Genomic DNA, 14,233 nt, shown 5'->3' on the forward strand with positions numbered 1-14,233 from the left:
TTCCTTCCCCCTATCTCAATCTCTCTCCCTCTCTCTCTTCCTTCCCCCTATCTCAATCTCTCTCCCTCTCTCTCTTCCTTCCCCCTGCTCAATCTCTCTCCCTCTCTCTCTTCCTTCCCCCTATCTCAATCTCTCTCTCTCTCCCTCTCTCTCTTCCTTCCCCCTATCTCAATCTCTCTCCCTCTCTCTCTTCCTTCCTCCTATCTCAATCTCTCTCCCTCTCTCTCTTCCTTCCCCCTATCTCAATCTCTCTCTCTCTCCCTCTCTCTCTTCCTTCCCCCTATCTCAATCTCTCTCTCTCTCTCCCTCTCTCTCTTCCTTCCCCCTGCTCAATCTCTCTCCCTCTCTCTCTTCCTTCCTACTATCTCAATCTCTCTCTCTCTCCCCCTCTCTCTCTTCCTTCCCCCTATCTCAATCTCTCTCCCTCTCTCTCTTCCTTCCCCCTATCTCAATCTCTCCCCCTCTCTCTCTTCCTTCCTCCTATCTCAATCTCTCTCTCTCTCTCCCTCTCTCTCTTCCTTCCCCCTATCTCAATCTCTCTCTCTCTCCCTCTCTCTCTTCCTTCCCCCTATCTCAATCTCTCTCCCTCTCTCTCTTCCTTCCTCCTATCTCAATCTCTCTCCCTCTCTCTCTTCCTTCCCCCTATCTCAATCTCTCTCCCTCTCTCTTTCCTTCCCCCTATCTCAATCTCTCTCTCTCCCCTCTCTCTTCCTTCCTCCTATCTCTATCTCTCTCCCTCTCTCTCTTCCTTCCCCCTATCTCAATCTCTCTCTCTCTCTCTCTCCCTCTTTCTCTTCCTTCCCCCTATCTCAATCTCTCCCTCTCTCTCTTCCTTCCCCCTGCTCAATCTCTCTCCCTCTCTCTCTTCCTTCCCCCTATCTCAATCTCTCTCCCTCTCTCTCTTCCTTCCCCCTATCTCAATCTCTCCCCCTCTCTCTCTTCCTTCCCCCTATCTCAATCTCTCCCCCCTCTCTCTTCCTTCCCCCTATCTCAATCTCTCTCCCTCTCTCTCTTCCTTCCCCCTATCTCAATCTCTCCCCCTCTCTCTCTTCCTTCCCCCTATCTCAATCTCTCTCCCTCTCTCTCTTCCTTCCCCCTATCTCAATCTCTCCCCCCCTCTCTCTTCCTTCCCCTATCTCAATCTCTCTCTCTCTCTCCCTCTCTCTCTTCCTTCCCCCTATCTCAATCTCTCCCCCTCTCTCTCTTCCTTCCCCCTATCTCAATCTCTCTCCCTCTCTCTCTTCCTTCCCCCTATCTCAATCTCTCCCCCTCTCTCTCTTCCTTCCCCCTATCTCAATCTCTCCCCCTCTCTCTCTTCCTTCCCCCTATCTCAATCTCTCTCTCTCTCTCTCTTCCTTCCCCCTATCTCAATCTCTCCCCCTCTCTCTCTTCCTTCCTCCTATCTCAATCTCTCTCCCTCTCTCTCTTCCTTCCCCCTATCTCAATCTCTCCCCCTCTCTCTTCCTTCCCCCTATCTCAATCTCTCTCTCTCTCTCTCTTCCTTCCCCTATCTCAATCTCTCCCCCTCTCTCTCTTCCTTCCTCCTATCTCAATCTCTCTCCCTCTCTCTCTTCCTTCCCCCTATCTCAATCTCTCTCCCTCTCTCTCTTCCTTCCCCCTATCTCAATCTCTCTCCCTCTCTCTCTCTCTTCCTTCCCCCTATCTCAATCTCTCTCTCTCTCTCTCTTCCTTCCCCCTATCTCAATCTCTCTCTCTCTCTCTCTTCCTTCCTCCTATCTCAATCTCTCTCCCTCTCTCTCTTCCTTCCCCCTATCTCAATCTCTCTCCCTCTCTCTCTTCCTTCCCCCTATCTCAATCTCTCTCCCTCTCTCTCTCCTTCCCCCTATCTCAATCTCTCTCCCTCTCTCTCTTCCTTCCCCCATCTCAATCTCTCTCCCTCTCTCTTCCTTCCCCCTATCTCAATCTCTCTCCCTCTCTCTCTTCCTTCCTCCTATCTCAATCTCTCCCCCTCTCTCTCTTCCTTCCCCCTATCTCAATCTCTCTCCCTCTCTCTCTTCCTTCCTCCTATCTCAATCTCTCTCCCTCTCTCTCTTCCTTCCCCCTATCTCAATCTCTCCCCCTCTCTCTCTTCCTTCCTCCTATCTCAATCTCTCCCCCTCTCTCTCTTCCTTCCCCCTATCTCAATCTCTCCCTCTCTCTCTTCCTTCCCCCTATCTCAATCTCTCTCCCTCTCTCTCTTCCTTCCCCCTATCTCAATCTCTCTCCCTCTCTCTCTTCCTTCCCCCTATCTCAATCTCTCTCCCTCTCTCTCTTCCTTCCCCCTATCTCAATCTCTCTCCCTCTCTCTCTTCCTTCCTCCTATCTCAATCTCTCTCCCTCTCTCTTCCTTCCCCCTATCTCAATCTCTCTCCCTCTCTCTCTTCCTTCCTCCTATCTCAATCTCTCTCCCTCTCTCTCTTCCTTCCCCCTTTCTCAATCTCTCTCCCTCTCTCTCTTCCTTCCCCCTGCTCAATCTCTCTCCCTCTCTCTTCCTTCCCCCATCTTAATTTCTCTCCCTCTCTCTATCTCAATCTCAAACTCACTCTCACTCTCAATCTCTCTCTCAATCTATCTCTCTCTCTCTATATATATATATATATATATATATCTTTATCTCTCTCTCTTTATCTCTCTTTCTCGTTATCTCGCTGTCTCTCTCTCTTTGTCCCTCTGTCTTTCTCTCAATCTCTCCCCCCTCTCTCACTCACTCACTCTCTCTCTCTCTCTCTCTCCTTTCAACCTACCTCAATCTCTCTCCCTCTCTCAATGTCCATTCATTTCAATTTAAAGGGCTTCATTGGCATGGGGAACATATGTTTATATTGCCAAAGCAAGTGAATTAGACAATATACAAAAGGGAAATAAACAATTGTAAATGAACAGTAAACATTACACTAAGAAACGTTTTAAAATAATACAATCATTTCAAATGGTATATTTTTGGCTATGTACAGTGTTGTAACAATGTGCAAACAGTTTAAATATGAAAGTAAAAATAAATAAACATAAAAATATAGGTTATATTTACAATGGTGTTTTCTCTCTCTCTCTCTCTCTCTCTCTCTCTCTCTCTCTCTCTCTCGCTCTCTCTTTGTAGCTCTCTCTTTGTAGCTCTCCTCCATTCAAGTGGACTGGGCGGGGGGGGGGGTCATCCCAGTTGCTGTTTACCCAGCAGAGTCACTCTCTCCTGGGGCAGGTATGACAGGAAGTGGGCCAGATGGCACGGGCCAGGTCTGGAGCATGTGACCTCCTCTCTGGAGAATGTGAAGAAACTAAAGGTTAGGGAAGATGGGAAAAGGAGGCAGGGTGAAGGAAAAGAGAAGATTAATGCAGATAGTAGAGAAAGAAGAGGGAGAGGTGAGGATGAGATGGGAGGTGGGAAGGGCATAGGGGGCGAATAGAGGTGCCTTTAATATTTCTTCTTCTCTTAGGCCCTGTTTGAATACTTTAATGTCTCAACAAAGGGAGGAAGGAAGGTTGCATTTAAAAGGTATTTCAACAGGGCCCTGGTTTTGGACGATTTCTGTTTTGAATGAGTGAGTATTATAGAGCTCAACACTTTCCTCCTCTATGATCCATCTGTATGATCCATCTGTATGATCCATCTGTATGATCCATCTGTATGAGCCACCTGTATGATCCATCTGTATGATCCATCTGTATGATCCATCTGTATGAGTTATCTGTATGATCTATCTGTATGAGCCATCTGTATGATCCATCTGTATGAGCCACCTGTATGATCCATCTGTATGATCCACCTATATGATCCATCTGTATGATCCATCTGTATGATCCATCTGTATGAGCCATCTGTATGAGTCACCTGTATGATCCATCTGTATGATCCATCTGTATGAGTCATCTGTATGAGTCATCTGTATGATCCATCTGTATGAGCCACCTGTATGATCCATCTGTATGAGCCACCTGTATGATCCATCTGTATGATCCACCTATATGATCCATCTGTATGATCCATCTGTATGATCCATCTGTATGATCCATCTGTATGAGCCATCTGTATGAGCCACCTGTATGATCCATCTGTATGATCCATCTGTATGAGTCATCTGTATGAGTCATCTGTATGATCCATCTGTATGAGCCATCTGTATGATCCATCTGTACATCTGTATGATCCATCTGTATGAGCCACCTGTATGAGCCATCTGTATGATCCATCTGTATGAGCCACCTGTATGATCCATCTGTATGATCCACCTATATGATCCGTCTGTATGATCCATCTGTATGATCCATCTGTATGAGCCATCTGTATGAGCCATCTGTATGATCCATCTGTATGATCCATCTGTAACTCTGTAACACTTCTTATGTAGTCCTGTCCATGAACCAACTCCTATTGAATAAAGTCAGAGACAGAGAGGCCCTGTGGCTGCTATATCTCAGACCCCAGGGAAACCAGGCGGTCTCAGGTGGCTCGGAAAACACACGTCCTCGTTTAACCAAGCAGGAAGCGAGCAGGAAGTGACAGTATCTGTAGTGTACAGTCAGCTCTCTTTTTCCACGCCAGAGATCTAGTAACTGTGGTGACGTTAAATGGATGTTTGTCATCATTAGAGGAATGTCTCTCGATCATAACATCTCTCTAGTCGCTCATCGTGTTGTAGAACTACAACTTCCTTTTGTATTTCATACATAACTCTCGTTCCCTCTCTCTTTCTCTTCCAGCCTGCCTCTTGCTCCCTGCTCTAATTGGCTTTGATCTAAAATTGGCCGGGGTAAGAAGTCTGTCTTTTACAGTCACATTTTCATATGGGGGGGCTTTGAACATATTGGAAGGGGGTTCATTTTCCACTTTGACTTCCCTGGGACACCGGGAGGGTTGAGCATATGGCGAACACCCTCACAGCAGCAACCGCCACACGGCCCGCCGGAGTCTCCAGCGACAACAGGAGGGACCGTATTCCAATTTCTGCTTCCTGTCAGCGGCGAATCCCAGGGCGCTACCCTCACTCTCCGATCCTCCTCCCTGATCGGTCTCCCCCATCCCTGCTCCTCCAACATCTCTCTCCGCGCACACACACACACACACACACACACACACACACACACACACACACACACACACACACACACACACACACACACACACACACACACACACACACACACCCGAGAAGCATATCAGCATCTCTGTATCACAGTCTGTTACTGTGGAAGGAAGGGTAGAATAACATTGCATTGTATTTCCCTCACACTTTACTGTATAAATGAAGGTAGATCTGACAGTCAGAAAGTCAGTGTTTATGGGTAACACTCAGTCAGTGAAATGTAGAGAATAACTGGTGGAAAATGTCAAGACAAGACTGATTCATTAAGCCAGTCTTAGTTAGACCATATAAGAAATAGATAAAACAATTTATTTCACCTTTATTTAACCAGGTAGTCCAGTTGAGAACAAGTTCTCGTTTACAACTGCGACCTGGCCAAGATAAAGCAAAGCAGTGCGACACAAACAACACCACAGAGTTACACATGGAATAAACAAACGTTCAGTAAATAACACAATAGAAAAGTCTATATACAGTGTGTGAAAATGAAGTAAGTTTCACGACTCCCACCAAAGTTGGCTCCCCTGCCTGTTCAGGTGGTTCTCGGCGGTCGCCGTCGCCGGTCTACCAGCCCCCACCGATCCCTTTTTCCTTTTCTGTTAGTTTAGTCTTATTAGTTGCAAGTGTTCCTTTTTGTGTTTCTTGATTTTTGTCTACTTCAACCTGTTAGGCTCGCTTAGGTTTGTGCGGGATTATTTTATTACTCTGTTGGTTGTGGATGTGTTTTCGTTTTGTTTTCTGCTGACTGTTTGTCCTGTGTTTGGGCTGGTCAGTGTTATGGTTATGTGTGTGTGTGTGTGTGTGTGTGTGTGTGTGTGTGTGTGTGTGTGTGTGTGTGTGTGTGTGTGTGTGTGTGTGTGTGTGTGTGAGAGAGTGGGGAGCCATGTTTTATATGTTGTATGGTAATAGCCCTGGTGATGGTGGGGATAATGTATGGTAATATCCCTGGTGATGGTGGGGATAATGTATAGTAATAGCCCTGGTGATGGTGGGGATAATGTATAGTAATCTGAAGCTGAACATTCAGAGAAATGGAGGGTCTCCTGTGTTTACATTACCACATTACTCCACATTACCACCACCGTACTGGTATACTCCACATTACCACTGACATACTCCACATTACCACCACCATACTGGTATACTCCACTTTACCACACCGTACTGACATACTCCACATTACCACTGACATACTCCACATTACCACCACCATACTGGTATACTCCACTTTACCACACCGTACTGACATACTCCACATTACCACTGACATACTCCACATTACCACACCGTACTGACATACTCCACATTACCACTGACATACTCCACATTACCACACCGTACCTGCATACTCCACATTACCACTGACATACTCCACATTACCACACCGTACTGACATACTCCACATTACCACACCGTACTGGTATACTCCACATTACCACACCGTACTGACATACTCCACATTACCACACCGTACTGACATACTCCACATTACCACACCGTACTGACATACTCCACATTACCACTGACATACTCCACATTACCACACCGTACTGACATACTCCACATTACCACACCGTACTGGTATACTCCACATTACCACAATGTACTGGTATACTCCACATTACCACTGACATACTCCACATTACCACACCGTACTGACATACTCCACATTACCACACCGTACTGAGGTGCTTTACACACAGGACATTGTATGTATTTACGTGTGTGTGTGTGTGTATGTGTGTGTGTGTGTGTGTGTATGTTGGCTCCTGGGCGCCACTGATAGAGCCCTGTGTAAAAGCCTTTTTGAGGTCAGATTGCAGGCTGTTGCTCTTGTAAAAACCCCTTCAATTATTCAGTAAAGTCAAGTTCTGTTTTATCTCCCTCTTGTCTAAGTGGACCTGCTTGGGGACAGCAGGGAGGGACAGAGGGATGGAGGGAGGAAAAGAGGAGGGAGAAGAGGAGCATATGAGTATTTTTCTCTTTTTTTCTATGTGGGCCTGCTCGAGGACAGCAGGGAGGAGAGGGAGGGAGGGAGGAGCGTAGGAGTATCGTCTCCACAGCTCTGATGCCACTAATTACTGTCTCATTTAGATGTGATTGAAATAACCCAGCAGCTGGAGACATGGAGAAATAGACAACACCAAACAAGGAAGGACCAACGATATCTTCTCAGATATGGAATGATAGGATAGTATTTTACATGATTTATTCTTTCATTAGGCAGGGCGGTGTCCAATTGAGACCGAGGTGTTGTTTACACGGGAGCCCTGCATGACAAACAATTACACAATCAAGGCAGCATGGGAGAGTAGGAAATACACAAGACATACAAAACATACAAAACACATACACAAAAAAACAACCATTTCCCTCAGCAAAGAAATCCTCAACCAACCATCTGAATGGCCTGAAGGACATCAGTCCATCCAACTGTAGGTTATTCTGAATGACCTGAAAGACACCAGTCCATCCAACTGTAGGTTATTCTGAATGACCTGAAAGACACCAGTCCATCCAACTGTAGGTTATTCTGAATGACCTGAAAGACACCAGTCCATCCAACTGTAGGTTATTCTGAATGATCTGAAAGACACCAGTCCATCCAACTGTAGGTTATACTGAATGACCTGAAAGACACCAGTCCATCCAACTGTAGGTTATACTGAATGACCTGAAAGACACCAGTCCATCCAACTGTAGGTTATTCTGAATGACCTGAAAGACACCAGTCCATCCAACTGTAGGTTATACTGAATGACCTGAAAGACACCAGTCCATCCAACTGTAGGTTATACTGAATGACCTGAAAGACACCAGTCCATCCAACTGTAGGTTATACTGAATGACCTGAAAGACACCAGTCCATCCAACTGTAGGTTATTCTGAAGTGTTCCACAAGGAACATGTGTTAAAAACAAAACACTGTTTAACCTAAAATCTGTACTTGGTGCAGCAACAGCAAAGACTTCCTGTCTTTAGGGTTTGTGGTCTGTGGTTCTGTTGTGTTTAAACTGACCAAAAGTAGCCGTGGGAGACAACATGTAATGTACATGGCCAGCTTACTTCTGAGGTATCTGGAGATATGAGTCATGTGCGTGTGTGAGTCATTGCGCTGGCAGATCAAATGAATTTCTTCCATCTGACATGATGTGACGGGCCCATAAGATCTCGGCACATTTCAAAGCTCTCAATTCCAAGGTTCACGTGATCCATTTGAAAATCGACCTACACAAACAGAGAGAACAAATTAAGCCTTGATATTCTCTCTCTCTCTCTCTCTCTCTCTCTCTCTCTCTCTCTCTCTCTCTCTCTCTCTCTCTCTCTCTCTCTCTCTCTCTCTCTCTCTCTCTCTCTCTCTCCATACTTCGCTCCCTCTCCTTCCCCATCTATGACAAAGGGCCCAGGCAGGAAGGCTGAAACAGTTAGAGAAACATTCCTATCTGTTGTTCTGTGACTTGTCTCCTTGTCTCCTCCTCTCCCAGCCCCATCCTGTCTGTTTCTGTTCTGTGACTTGTCTCCTAGTCTCCTCCCCTCCCAGCCCCATCCTGTCTGTTTCTGTTCTGTGACTTGTCTCCTAGTCTCCTCCCCTCCCAGCCCCATCCTGTCTGTTTCTGTTCTGTGACTTGTCTCCTAGTCTCCTCCCCTCCCAGCCCCATCCTGTCTGTTTCTGTTCTGTGACTTGTCTCCTAGTCTCCTCCCCTCCCAGCCCCATCCTGTCTGTTTCTGTTCTGTGACTTGTCTCCTAGTCTCCTCCCTCCCAGCCCCATCCTGTCTGTTTCTGTTCTGTGACTTGTCTCCTAGTCTCCTCCCCTCCCAGCCCCATACTGTCTGTTTCTGTTCTGTGACTTGTCTCCTAGTCTCCTCCCCTCCCAGCCCCATCCTGTCTGTTTCTGTTCTGTGACTTGTCTCCTAGTCTCCTCCCCTCCCAGCCCCATCCTGTCTGTTTCTGTTCTGTGACTTGTCTCCTAGTCTCCTCCCCTCCCAGCCCCATCCTGTCTGTTTCTGTTCTGTGACTTGTCTCCTAGTCTCCTCCCCTCCCAGCCCCATCCTGTCTGTTTCTGTTCTGTGACTTGTCTCCTAGTCTCCTCCCCTCCCAGAGAGCCCCGTCCTGTCTGTTTCTGTTCTGTGACTTGTCTCCTAGTCTCCTCCCCTCCCAGCCCCATCCTGTCTGTTTCTGTTCTGTGACTTGTCTCCTAGTCTCCTCCCCTCCCAGCCCCATCCTGTCTGTTTCTGTTCTGTGACTTGTCTCCTAGTCTCCTCCCCTCCCAGCCCCATCCTGTCTGTTTCTGTTCTGTGACTTGTCTCCTAGTCTCCTCCCCTCCCAGCCCCATCCTGTCTGTTTCTGTTCTGTGACTTGTCTCCTAGTCTCCTCCCCTCCCAGCCCCATCCTGTCTGTTTCTGTTCTGTGACTTGTCTCCTTGTCCTCTCCTCTCCCAGCCCCATCCTGTCTGTTTCTGTTCTGTGACTTGTCTCCTAGTCTCCTCCCCTCCCAGCCCCATCCTGTCTGTTTCTGTTCTGTGACTTGTCTCCTAGTCTCCTCCCCTCCCAGCCCCATCCTGTCTGTTTCTGTTCTGTGACTTGTCTCCTAGTCTCCTCCCCTCCCAGCCCCATCCTGTCTGTTTCTGTTCTGTGACTTGTCTCCTAGTCTCCTTCCCTCCCAGCCCCATCCTGTCTGTTTCTGTTCTGTGACTTGTCTCCTAGTCTCCTCCCCTCCCAGCCCCATCCTGTCTGTTTCTGTTCTGTGACTTGTCTCCTAGTCTCCTTCCCTCCCAGCCCCATCCTGTCTGTTTCTGTTCTGTGACTTGTCTCCTAGTCTCCTCCTCTCCCAGCCCCATCCTGTCTGTTTCTGTTCTGTGACTTGTCTCCTAGTCTCCTCCCTCCCAGCCCCATCCTGTCTGTTTCTGTTCTGTGACTTGTCTCCTAGTCTCCTCCCCTCCCAGCCCCATCCTGTCTGTTTCTGTTCTGTGACTTGTCTCCTAGTCTCCTCCCCTCCCAGCCCCATCCTGTCTGTTTCTGTTCTGTGACTTGTCTCCTAGTCTCCTCCCCTCCCAGCCCCATCCTGTCTGTTTCTGTTCTGTGACTTGTCTCCTAGTCTCCTTCCCTCCCAGCCCCATCCTGTCTGTTTCTGTTCTGTGACTTGTCTCCTAGTCTCCTCCCCTCCCAGCCCCATCCTGTCTGTTTCTGTTCTGTGACTTGTCTCCTAGTCTCCTCCCCTCCCAGCCCCATCCTGTCTGTTTCTGTTCTGTGACTTGTCTCCTAGTCTCCTCCCCTCCCAGCCCCATCCTGTCTGTTTCTGTTCTGTGACTTGTCTCCTAGTCTCCTCCTCTCCCAGCCCCATCCTTTCTGTTTCTGTTCTGTGACTTGTCTCCTAGTCTCCTCCCCTCCCAGCCCCATCCTGTCTGTTTCTGTTCTGTGACTTGTCTCCTAGTCTCCTCCCCTCCCAGCCCCATCCTGTCTGTTTCTGTTCTGTGACTTGTCTCCTAGTCTCCTCCCCTCCCAGCCCCATCCTGTCTGTTTCTGTTCTGTGACTTGTCTCCTAGTCTCCTCCCCTCCCAGCCCCATCCTGTCTGTTTCTGTTCTGTGACTTGTCTCCTAGTCTCCTCCCCTCCCAGCCCCATCCTGTCTGTTTCTGTTCTGTGACTTGTCTCCTAGTCTCCTCCCCTCCCAGCCCCATCCTGTCTGTTTCTGTTCTGTGACTTGTCTCCTAGTCTCCTCCCCTCCCAGCCCCATCCTGTCTGTTTCTGTTCTGTGACTTGTCTCCTAGTCTCCTCCCCTCCCAGCCCCATCCTGTCTGTTTCTGTTCTGTGACTTGTCTCCTAGTCTCCTCCCCTCCCAGCCCCATCCTGTCTGTTTCTGTTCTGTGACTTGTCTCCTAGTCTCCTCCCCTCCCAGCCCCATCCTGTCTGTTTCTGTTCTGTGACTTGTCTCCTAGTCTCCTCCCCTCCCAGCCCCATCCTGTCTGTTTCTGTTCTGTGACTTGTCTCCTAGTCTCCTCCCCTCCCAGCCCCATCCTGTCTGTTTCTGTTCTATGACTTGTCTCCTAGTCTCCTCCCCTCCCAGCCCCATCCTGTCTGTTTCTGTTCTGTGACTTGTCTCCTAGTCTCCTCCCCTCCCAGCCCCATCCTGTCTGTTTCTGTTCTGTGACTTGTCTCCTAGTCTCCTCCCCTCCCAGCCCCATCCTGTCTGTTTCTGTTCTGTGACTTGTCTCCTAGTCTCCACCCCTCCCAGCCCCATCCTGTCTGTTTCTGTTCTGTGACTTGTCTCCTAGTCTCCTCCCCTCCCAGCCCCATCCTGTCTGTTTCTGTTCTGTGACTTGTCTCCTAGTCTCCTCCCCTCCCAGCCCCATCCTTTCTGTTTCTGTTCTGTGACTTGTCTCCTAGTCTCCTCCCCTCCCAGCCCCATCCTGTCTGTTTCTGTTCTGTGACTTGTCTCCTAGTCTCCTCCCCTCCCAGCCCCATCCTGTCTGTTTCTGTTCTGTGACTTGTCTCCTAGTCTCCTCCCCTCCCAGCCCCATCCTGTCTGTTTCTGTTCTGTGACTTGTCTCCTAGTCTCCTCCCCTCCCAGCCCCATCCTGTCTGTTTCTGTTCTGTGACTTGTCTCCTAGTCTCCTCCCCTCCCAGCCCCATCCTTTCTGTTTCTGTTCTGTGACTTGTCTCCTAGTCTCCTCCCCTCCCAGCCCCATCCTGTCTGTTTCTGTTCTGTGACTTGTCTCCTAGTCTCCTCCCCTCCCAGCCCCATCCTGTCTGTTTCTGTTCTGTGACTTGTCTCCTAGTCTCCTCCCCCCAGCCCCATCCTGTCTGTTTCTGTTCTGTGACTTGTCTCCTAGTCTCCTCCCCTCCCAGCCCCATCCTGTCTGTTTCTGTTCTGTGACTTGTCTCCTAGTCTCCTCCCCTCCCAGCCCCATCCTGTCTGTTTCTGTTCTGTGACTTGTCTCCTAGTCTCCTCCCCTCCCAGCCCCATCCTGTCTGTTTCTGTTCTGTGACTTGTCTCCTAGTCTCCTCCCCTCCCAGCCCCATCCTGTCTGTTTCTGTTCTGTGACTCGTCTCCTAGTCTCCTCCCCTCCCAGCCCCATCCTGTCTGTTTCTGTTCTGTGACTTGTCTCCTAGTCTCCTCCCCTCCCAGCCCCATCCTGTCTGTTTCTGTTCTGTGACTTGTCTCCTAGTCTCCTCCCCTCCCAGCCCCATCCTGTCTGTTTCTGTTCTGTGACTTGTCTCCTAGTCTCCTCCCCTCCCAGCCCCATCCTGTCTGTTTCTGTTCTGTGACTTGTCTCCTAGTCTCCTCCCCTCCCAGCCCCATCCTGTCTGTTTCTGTTCTGTGACTTGTCTCCTAGTCTCCTCCCCTCCCAGCCCCATCCTGTCTGTTTCTGTTCTGTGACTTGTCTCCTAGTCTCCTCCCCTCCCAGCCCCATCCTGTCTGTTTCTGTTCTGTGACTTGTCTCCTAGTCTCCTCCCCTCCCAGCCCCATCCTGTCTGTTTCTGTTCTGTGACTTGTCTCCTAGTCTCCTCCCCTCCCAGCCCCATCCTGTCTGTTTCTGTTCTGTGACTTGTCTCCTAGTCTCCTCCCCTCCCAGCCCCATCCTGTCTGTTTCTGTTCTGTGACTTGTCTCCTAGTCTCCTCCCCTCCCAGCCCCATCCTGTCTGTTTCTGTTCTGTGACTTGTCTCCTAGTCTCCTCCCCTCCCAGCCCCATCCTGTCTGTTTCTGTTCTATGACTTGTCTCCTAGTCTCCTCCCCTCCCAGCCCCATCCTGTCTGTTTCTGTTCTGTGACTTGTCTCCTAGTCTCCTCCCCTCCCAGCCCCATCCTGTCTGTTTCTGTTCTATGACTTGTCTCCTAGTCTCCTCCCCTCCCAGCCCCATCCTTTCTGTTTCTGTTCTGTGACTTGTCTCCTAGTCTCCTCCCCTCCCCTCCCAGCCCCATCCTGTCTGTTTCTGTTCTGTGACTTGTCTCCTAGTCTCCTCCCCTCCCAGCCCCATCTTCTCTGTTTCTGTTCTGTGACTTGTCTCCTAGTCTCCTCCCCTCCCAGCCCCATCCTGTCTGTTTCTGTTCTGTGACTTGTCTCCTAGTCTCCTACCCTCCCAGCCCCATCCTGTCTGTTTCTGTTCTGTGACTTGTCTCCTAGTCTCCTCCCCTCCCAGCCCCATCCTGTCTGTTTCTGTTCTGTGACTTGTCTCCTAGTCTCCTCCCCTCCCAGCCCCATCCTGTCTGTTTCTGTTCTGTGACTTGTCTCCTAGTCTCCTCCCCTCCCAGCCCCATCCTGTCTGTTTCTGTTCTGTGACTTGTCTCCTAGTCTCCTCCCCTCCCAGCCCCATCCTGTCTGTTTCTGTTCTGTGACTTGTCTCCTAGTCTCCTCCCCTCCCAGCCCCATCCTGTCTGTTTCTGTTCTGTGACTTGTCTCCTAGTCTCCTCCCCTCCCAGCCCCATCCTGTCTGTTTCTGCTCTGTGACTTGTCTCCTAGTCTCCTCCCCTCCCAGCCCCATCCTGTCTGTTTCTATTCTGTGACTTGTCTCCTAGTCTCCTCCCCTCCCAGCCCCATCCTGTCTGTTTCTGTTCTGTGACTTGTCTCCTAGTCTCCTCCCCTCCCCTCCCAGCCCCATCCTGTCTGTTTCTGTTCTGTGACTTGTCTCCTAGTCTCCTCCCCTCCCCTCCCAGCCCCATCCTTTCTGTTTCTGTTCTGTGACTTGTCTCCTAGTCTCCTCCCCTCCCAGCCCCATCCTTTCTGTTTCTGTTCTGTGACTTGTCTCCTAGTCTCCTCCCCTCCCAGCCCCATCCTTTCTGTTTCTGTTCTGTGACTTGTCTCCTAGTCTCCTCCCCTCCCAGCCCCATCCTGTCTGTTTCTGTTCTGTGACTTGTCTCCTAGTCTCCTCCCCTCCCAGCCCCATCCTGTCTGTTTCTGTTCTGTGACTTGTCTCCTAGTCTCCTCCCCTCCCAGCCCCATCCTGTCTGTTTCTGTTCTGTGACTTGTCTCCTAGTCTCCTCCCCTCCCAGCCCCATCCTGTCTGTTTCTGTTCTGTGACTTGTCTCCTAGTCTCCTTCCCTCCCAGCCCCATCCTGTCTGTTTCTGTTCTGTGACTTGTCTCCTTGTCCTCTCCCCTCCCAGCCCCATCCTTTCTGTTTCTGTTCTGTGACTTGTCTCCTAGTCTCCTCCCCTCCCA

General features: G+C 49.7%; 1 long non-coding RNA gene across 1 annotated transcript; it reads right to left on the reverse strand.

Annotated features, from left to right (window-relative positions):
• Positions 1-7,270: 7,270 nt before the first annotated feature.
• On the reverse strand, positions 7,271-8,439 carry LOC135511558 (uncharacterized). The gene is made up of 2 exons (XR_010451265.1): positions 8,145-8,439; positions 7,271-7,348 (listed from the first exon to the last, which is right to left on the reverse strand). It is a non-coding gene; the product is annotated as an uncharacterized LOC135511558 (long non-coding RNA).
• Positions 8,440-14,233: the final 5,794 nt, after the last annotated feature.

This window comes from Oncorhynchus masou, chromosome 24 (genome assembly GCF_036934945.1).
Source record: "Oncorhynchus masou masou isolate Uvic2021 chromosome 24, UVic_Omas_1.1, whole genome shotgun sequence".
NCBI classification, from domain to species: Eukaryota; Metazoa; Chordata; class Actinopteri; order Salmoniformes; family Salmonidae; genus Oncorhynchus; species Oncorhynchus masou.